Raw genomic sequence first — 8,935 nt, 5'->3', positions numbered from 1 at the left:
GTGTGTGTGTGTGTGTGTGTGTGTGTGTGTCTGTGTGTGTGTGCGGTCAGTGAAAACCCACTTCAAAAGTTAATGGAACACGAGCACTGACGGCCGACCACAGCAGAGTATATTAATGCTGTTAGGAGATGAGCCTGGTGCCCACACAAGGCGAGGACAGGGACCACACACACATTGATCAGCTGCAGGACTTTCTGCCGTCCCTCGGGCCGCCTGGAGGAGCCATCAGCTACGATTAGCTCAAGCAATAACGGCTGCTGCTTAATCAGCAGCTCGATACGTAATGTTATGCTTCATTCCTCCCATCCTGCCTCCTGCTTATACAACATTTAACAACCGGAGGAATTTTAACACTTGTCTGCCACGCAGAAAACTGAAGACCTAGCATTCTTTAGAGGAATGTATGTCACTCAGAGTGCTTCATGCCTTTGCCTTCAGGTGGTAAATACACTGCAATCCAAATTATTATGCAAATTAAATTAATCTCTGGTGTTTCTAAATGCAAATGACAGTCAGCATAATCTTCAAGTCATCAACTCAACTTGAAATTATTACACACAAAAAGTCAAAACGTTTCACAGGTCGTAAAGAACTGAAAACGGTAATTTGATGAATTTGCAGCAGTAGGAGGTCATATTGACTGAAATCAAAAGTTGTTTCAATCAAAAACATTTTAACAGGTCAATGTTTTAACATTGGATCCACTGAACTGGTGAGTTTTTGGAGGGTTTCAGGATAACTTCCCAGCGCTGCTGTTTGGACCTGCCTCCCACCCTCAGAGGTCTTTGGCTCTAAAGGTTCTCTATAAAGCCAGGGTTATAGCTGACGAGTTTGTGCGCCAACAGTGACGCCATTATGCGTTGGCCCCGTGTGTCGCGGCGCCTGTTCACGCACCTCCAAACGGTTGGGACTCGTTTCGTTAGCGATACACTACATTCAAATAGTTTGATGGTTTGTCAAGCCACATGTCATTTCAGAGGAAATTGCGCCAAAGTAAGTATTCCGTACAAACACTGCTTGCGAGAGCGTGCCGCCGTCTGTGGAGCCCTGCGTGACGCCAAAGCGTGTCTATAACAGGGGAGGATGGGGACCACACCATGAGTTTTTCTCCTTTTATGCCTGTAGCAGCCCATGATGCAGAGGTGTTGTACAATATTTAGTTTTCATGTATTTCTAGGCCCACAGTGAACTTCTGGAGGAGGATCCTACACCTTGATATTCGCGGGACTTCAGAGGCACCAGCAGCTTCAAATATCTGTTTGATGCTTTGTAATGATGTTCTAACAGCTGCTCTTTTAATCCCATGTATTTGTCTGGCAGAAACCATCCTCGTTGTAACTTTATCTGCACGAACCTGTGTGTGCACTGAATCAGCTACAGATGTGACCCATCACAATGAACCAAGGGTTAAGTCTCAAAGTGGTGTGTGAAATAGGTAGCTAGGGTGCATTGATAAAAACATTGTTAAACGGGCAATATCGTGTAAAATCAACTTTTTTTGAGTTTTATATCATGTTATAATGTTATACTCATAAAAACATGCCCAAAGCCTTACTTTGACTCATTCATGCATGTTTGAGAAATCCTGCAGCGTTTTTAGGAAGACATGCTGAGGAGCAAAACGACAGGTGGGGACCAGAAATGCCCCTGGGATGTGTCTTTGGGCCGAGCTTCCTCATAACCCCCCCCCCCACACACACACACACACCGCCCATGACTCCTGCAGGCTCTCGGGTGAAACTGAAAGCGAAACTGAAACTGTCTGCTGAGTGAAGCTCTTTTCAGATTAAAAATACCTTTGAGGAAATGTATTTTCAGATGCCAAGTGAGCTGTATCATGGCACCCCCTCCCCCACCTCCTCGCGCGCAACCCCCCCTGCACTGAAATGGGTGGGACAGAAGCAGAAGGAGGTTCTTAAAGAGACAGAGGCCAATTTCAAGGCGTTTAGAAGAGGAAGTGATGAGAATATAAGTTTATTTTCTATTTAAACATTAAAACAGCATTTTAATAACAGCTAAAGGTGACATAGATACTTTATTATGGTATAGTATTTAAATATTTGCCTGAGAAACACATAACATTGGCCCTTTAATAACTGCATTTTATCAAAATACAATGAATATTAAACACCATGTTTACAGGTTGTTCAAATAAAACATAATCTTTAAGATTTATTTTTCTGAAGCACTTTTTTAAGTAGTAGTTACCAAAATAACATGATTTTTAGTTATGGTTTTGGCTATTTTCCTCTGTGAACTAGCAAAGCTTTTTTCTTTCAGCTGGTAAATCCTAAAATCCAAACACTGTTTGGAGTTTCTTCTTTAAAATTATGTCAAAAATTCTTCATTAGAACCTAAAATTAGAATTCAGACCAAAAATCAGTGAGTTTTCCTGATGAAGACAAATCAAGACACATCTGTGGAGCCGCTCGTGATATCAGGATGATTTAAGTTTCACCGTGTCGATCAAAAAGCAGGAATTTGAAAATGTGCTTACAGGTCATTTTGACTAAATTCTCAGTTTGATGTGAGGAGTCACGAATCTTGTAAAATATCAAAGGTTTTTATAGCTCGTCCAAAACTTTCAACTATTTCACACTCAGATTTCCCCATGCTGCTTATAAATGGTGGTCTGCTTAATAATTTGGAACGTGGTGTAAATAAAAACACATGAAAAAAAGAGGTTATTCTGTGCGAACAAGTGCAGGTAATTATGTTGTTGCAAAGACTGAACAGACTTGTTGTGTTCATCTTGCAGGCCTGCAACAGAGTGTAAAGTTCATTAAGCTGGGTTAAAGCTGATCTTTGGCTGTGTGCAAAAAGGGACTGGGTTTTTAAGACTGCAGGCGAGAGGAACATCTGTTCAGGAAGCCTAATTTGGAGAGCTGCTGCTGCTGCTGCTGCTGCCACTTTCTGCCTTTCTCAAAAGCAACGGAGCTGCTCTCCCTGTAATGAGCGTGCACGCTGCACCCGAAACGCTCGTTAGCTTCAGATGTTCAATCTCAACACTGTGCACTGACAGGTCAGCAGCACAGGAAGCTGCTGATCGTTTGACCAGAAACTAGACAGAACTGAAGCTAAAATCGTGGACGTTTGATGGAAAAATAAAAATAAAAAAATTAAAATCCAGATTAGGATGCGAGGAGCTCTTTCTTTATACAAATGCAAATTTGTCTTTTCAGACCCAATTAATCTCCCATCTGCACCAAAAATGTCCTTGGTGACGTGAACAGGATGTGACACGTGGAGTATTTCTAAATCTGTAGAGATGTACATGGATGACAAGAACACAATTTCTGCCTGTGTGTGTTTGTCTGTTAGCAAAATATCTCATCAAACTGACAAAAGTCTGAATCGTTGAGCAATTGTTGGAGGTATATCTGCAATATAATCAATTCAAGATGGCTACCAACAATCAACGCAGCTATAAAGTAACACACTCCAAGCACAACACAAAACACAAGAGGTAACTGTTGGATTCTGTTAGCAAAATATCTGACAATCCAAAGATGAATGAGAAAATCATTTTTGGATGTTCATCTATCGTTTGAGTCTATCTAATTGAAGATGGCTGCCATGGCTAATTAACATTAGCAAACACAAAAATGGCTATAAGTTGGTGAAACTTACGCATAATGAGCTAAAGTTTGATTTGGAAGTAGGTGAGACTCTGAGCATCACCACACATCAGATGAGATGTTGCGTAATTGTTTTTAAGGCTTGACTAAGATGTGTTTAACGGCATTTATCCTCATCGTAAGATATTAGTGTAAAACTCAAGCGTTAAATTAAGCAGGTTATGTGGAATCATTCGAAGAATAATAAACGTTTCATTTTACACAGGATTTTTTTGATGGAACTTAATTGTTTCTTATAAGGATAAAGTTAATGTAAAATTAATGTAAAAAAGAGTAAAAACAAATCTCAAATCGAACTAGACGTGGGTTTCTACAATGTAAAAACAAGTGTGCATTGCCATGTAGCATGGCTTTGCCTGCAGTCGTGCACTTGCAGAACGAGCTGTGACCAAGTTCAAATGTGTTTTTTATACCAGCTTATGCTTTTCAAGTCAGCAGGTATTTGTAATGAGGGTAATTGTGTGACAATATGAAGTGTGTAGAGATTTTCTGTTAAAGTTGCTTTAGCTGGGTTTTGAACCCTGTTCTCCCACATGAAAGCCCATGGCATTGAGCATTAGACCATTGGAGCTGTGGCAGAGGGGATTGCCAGGGGTTGGTTTGTATGTGTGCAGAAAGAGGCCACATTGCCAATACAATTATTGACATTAAACTGAATAATATTACAACAATAGAGCAGTATTAAGACAACATTATAGTAAAACATCAAAATACAATCATATTAGTATTGTAACCACTGAACTATTGAGATCAAAAATTATTAAACTATGGTTCAGTACTGAGTAGATACAGCAGGGGGCAGTATTGGACCAATACAAGGCTCTATTGACTCCCATTATAAATTATTAAACATTAATATTTAAAAACTAAATACCAAAAAAAAAAATACCATTAAATCAAACATAAAATTAGATTAGTTATAACACCAATTTTACACAACAATATGATTAATACAGGCTGAGTCAAAAGCCTCAGGACACCCTCTTATTTTAGAAACGAAACATCTGAATACCCCAGCAACTAATGGGCAAGGGGGCTCACCTTTTAGTCTATGTCCAGAACATGGCTGCCATGTCACCACAGAAAGTTGCAGCAACAATGGGGAATGTGATGTGTTCAGAGTGCTGTCCCTGGTGCCAAACACACTTGTGATGAACAGCAAAAGTTTAGAAATTTATGAGTTGATAACATAAGAACCACAAGATATATTGCACAGCTGATGGTGGCAATCAATCTCTGAGACGTTTCTGGTGACCTTCTTACCTGAAAAAAATTTAATTTGATCAAATACGGTGACTTTCAAGACAGCGGCATAAAAGATATCCCCCTCACCCATTACTTGCTGGGGTCTTCAGATGTCAGTGAAATAAGAGGTGTCCTATGACTTTTGACTCACCTTGTACATATACACTATAGTTACAATGAAGATGTTTTTGCACATCGTGTCTTAAAACTACTAAAAGGTTTGGCCATGATGACAAGTGTGAAGCACGAATCAGCCATGATCCATGAAGCAGTTTTATATTTTCCACATCATGTTTAGATGATTGGTTGACCCGGCTGCTCAGGCTGCACAGATGACCTCTGTGTTCCTGTCTCAGCTTACAGAACATTCACCTCATCACCTCCTCTCTGTGTTTTACCACATGCTCCTGTGTCACACAGCTGGAGAGACAATGACTCGTGACGGAGTTGGTTAAAGGGATAGCATGGTCACTTCTGAAGTGGTGGTCTTACAATTAGTTGGGACAATATCAGCTGTCAGTCACAGAAAGCAGATTGTGGAGGGAAAAGGCAGAAGTCTTCATCCAGGCTATAATAACGAGTAGACAAACAGGTGCCTGTTTTGTTTTTGAGGCTTAAAAGAGTTAATTACAAAAATGAATCATTGTTGTGAAGGAACACTTCATTAGCTATTAAACCTTTACACTTGTACATGACACCCTTTGTTTAGTTTGCTGTTTTCTCAACATCCGTGTTACTACAGTACGTGAATGTATGCTATTTGCAGAGAGGTGGGATTTAGACGAATTCTGATCATCTTGAATGGACTGAGGCCAACTCATCACTGACAAGCCTTTATGCCACCAAGCAAGGCAGAGCCCTAACAGCTGACATAAGAAAAAGGCAGCTGGCTCTGAGGATCAATGACGTGATGGTCCGAGTGACTACCTGACATTAAGATTTAAAGACCTAAACAACGATAAATGCATTCATTAAAGAGGAAAAGACTGATAACGATGCACAGCATCTTTGCATTTACTTTAAAAAGTTGGTTAATCACAAAGAGTGAAATTTTTTCGTTCCAAAAATGGTACAAAGAAAATATCCATCACACATTTAAAGCATAGTGCTCAGAGGTATTTATCGTTCTGTAATCCTCACCACATTTATGGAAGCGGATGTCTGTGCGGGACGTGGAAGGCTTGACTAATCACAAAACAGGCTTGTTAAATAATGGTGCTGCAAACGTTTCTGCGCTTGGAGTTCAGTTTTGGACAGACTTCAAGTACCTGTAACATCAAGTTTTTGTAATAAATATGTGTTTTGGGAAAGACGACAATAATCACGAATTACAAAAAAAAATCACGCTGCTGAGATGAACAGTTCTTGAGACATTCGCATGTGAAGTAACAGGAAGTGATGTCAAAGGGGAATGACATCATGTGAACAGAGCTAACAACACAACCTGTAAAGAAGAATCTGATGTTTTTTTTTTTTTTTTTAGATTATTTTGAGTCACTTTCAGAGAGATGAAGAAGAGCCGGAGTTTAAATAAACCAAGACCAGGAAGTTCCTTTCCTTAAGGAGTTCCCCTTTGATGCCACTTCCTGTTTCACTTTGAGCGAAGTTCAAAAGGAAATACGCCAGTTATGCAGTTAGGGTGACAGGTTTCTTGAATATAAAGATGTTTCCTTTGACTTTTTGTATTTGAAGTGTCCATGTCATAGGCACTTAAATGTGCTGCTCAGGCACAGACTAATGATTTTACAGCCTCAGCACCATCGACATTAACATCGTCGATATGTTCAAGCACACACATTCATGTATGTGTGTATGGATGATTGGTTGAGAAAACAGTAAGAATAAGAAACTAAACTGTCATATAAAATATAGATGCTGATTATTAGCTAATGTATCATTCAATCACACCATTATAGCATTTTTAAGAACTGTGTTATACTGTAAGTCTGAAAATCAATCAGGCCTGGTTAGTCATTAGCCTAGCCTCTTTTTTCTGTGCTCTTTGACTGATGTCCCTGCTGACAAGGCACATTTCTTCAAAAAGGACCAGATTATCCCTTTAAACTATGGCTAGCACAGCTCAGACTGTATTTGTAAAACACCATCATCTCTGTGACCACAGCCTCTGAAGCTACAACCATTGTTCCTCCTGCTCCCTCGATAATGGGTTTTATAAAAAATAAATCACATTATGTACGTCAGCACATTTTAAACAGGACATAAATTAACATTCATTGTTTTTTCCCCCAGCCTTGCTTTAATTAAGTTCTGTGTCTGTTCTGTTTGTTATAAAACATAAAAATGGACCAACAAGTGTTGTTAAATAGGTCACTTAGCATAAATATGAAAAAGAAAAAAAACAATGTTGGGCCTCATTTTTGTAACAACAAATCTAGTACAGGTGAGAGTTATGAAAGCAAATTTGACAAGTTTTTTTTATTATTATTTTTCCCCCCTCTAGTTTAGGGTTAGTTAATCTTGTTTTCTGTTTTCCCCACATTGTAAACATTTTTTTTTCAAAATCACTTTTACCAGGCCTTTTTTGTCAGATCTTCAGCTTACATTTTGTTGCCATGTGCACGTGTTACTTCATCTGTCTGTTAGCAAAATATCTCACGAACCAGTGGCTGGAGTTCAATAAACTTCCAAATAAGTAATCATTGGATGAGCATCTTCAACTGATCAACTTTTGGAGTCAGTGGGATTTTAAGATTATTGATCTTTGTAAACTCAAATACGGCAACAAATCAGTCACTTTCACAGATGTTGAGTTAAAGTTCGGTGTCTTAGACGCTGAGAGTCACTTCTAACACATACAGTATTTCAAGCAATTAGAGATCGTTGCTTTTAAACCTTTTAGAGTCAAACCTGTTTGCCTGTTAGTGAAATATCTCATGAACCACGAGATGGATTTTAATGACACTTTCAGAACTTTATTTCTGGATGTACGTCTGTAACTGATTAACTTTTGGAGTAAGATCAGACAAAAATAGCAACCACAGCTTATCAATAGCCAACACAGAAATAGCTATAACTCAGCCATTTTTAAAGATAATGAGCTGAAATTCAGCGTGGTTATAAATGAGAGTCTAACATACCTTTTATTTAAAACTCTGGCATTCACAGCAGTGTGTTATATGCATTCTTTCACAAAATGTTAAATTGTGAAGTACAATAATTATCTCTTTTAACCTGAGTTTGTTTTGTGTTTTATGAACTTGCTGCTGCAGCACCTTTAGTTTTGTCATATGTAATCATTAAATCAATAATCGCTTGCATTTACCTGCCTGAGTGTTCAATCTATGCTGGGACAGTAAATTTATGGAAATCATTTGCAGTTTTTCAATCATAAGACACATCATAAGACTCAAACTTAAACACGTCTTTATAGGTGATCATGACCCTGAATGCTGAATGCCAAAGTAAGCTAACAAACCTTTAAAATGCTTCAGAAACATTGTGCAGGTTTGTTGATTGTGATGCAATTATGGTTAAAAAATAGTGGCTTTGGTTTTTCACGATAAAATGAGAGTGCGGCTCCTCTGACAATAACCTGCAAAAAGATTCAACTTCACAAAGCGAAAGCTTCAGGTTTTCTTCTTTGAACGGCAAAAATGAAAGGAGACGCGTCTTCCACAGAGAAGCGGGAGAATGAAAACAATAACAGACAAGACATGAGCCTCCATGGAATCCCTTATCTCCTTCTTGTTGTGTTGGGGTGGGGGGTCCAATTAGGCTAATAAGAATATGATAAGCTAAAGAGACTAAAAGCTAATAGGCTCCATGTGATAAGCTGGTGAGCCCTGCTGAGGTCACAGCAGCACTTTGGCTTTGGTGGAACCAGAGTGGAGCAAAACATCAACATCTCAGCGCTGTGCGCTGTAAAAAACAACAACATGAAGTAGCTTTAAACCCTCCTTCCTGATAGATTTATTTGTTTTCAACCTGGTTTGCCATCCGAGTGTCACAGAGGCCCAAAATGACCAAATCTGCTTTTGGATACGACAGCAGTGCAGCCACACACGTTGCAGCAATCTGCCACAGCCAAGAGT

The sequence above is a fragment of the Austrofundulus limnaeus genome, unplaced genomic scaffold (assembly GCF_001266775.1).
Source record: "Austrofundulus limnaeus strain Quisiro unplaced genomic scaffold, Austrofundulus_limnaeus-1.0 Scaffold1138, whole genome shotgun sequence".
NCBI lineage: Eukaryota > Metazoa > Chordata > Actinopteri > Cyprinodontiformes > Rivulidae > Austrofundulus > Austrofundulus limnaeus.
The sequence above is the reverse complement of the archived record's forward strand: the minus strand, read 5'-3'. Positions refer to the sequence as shown.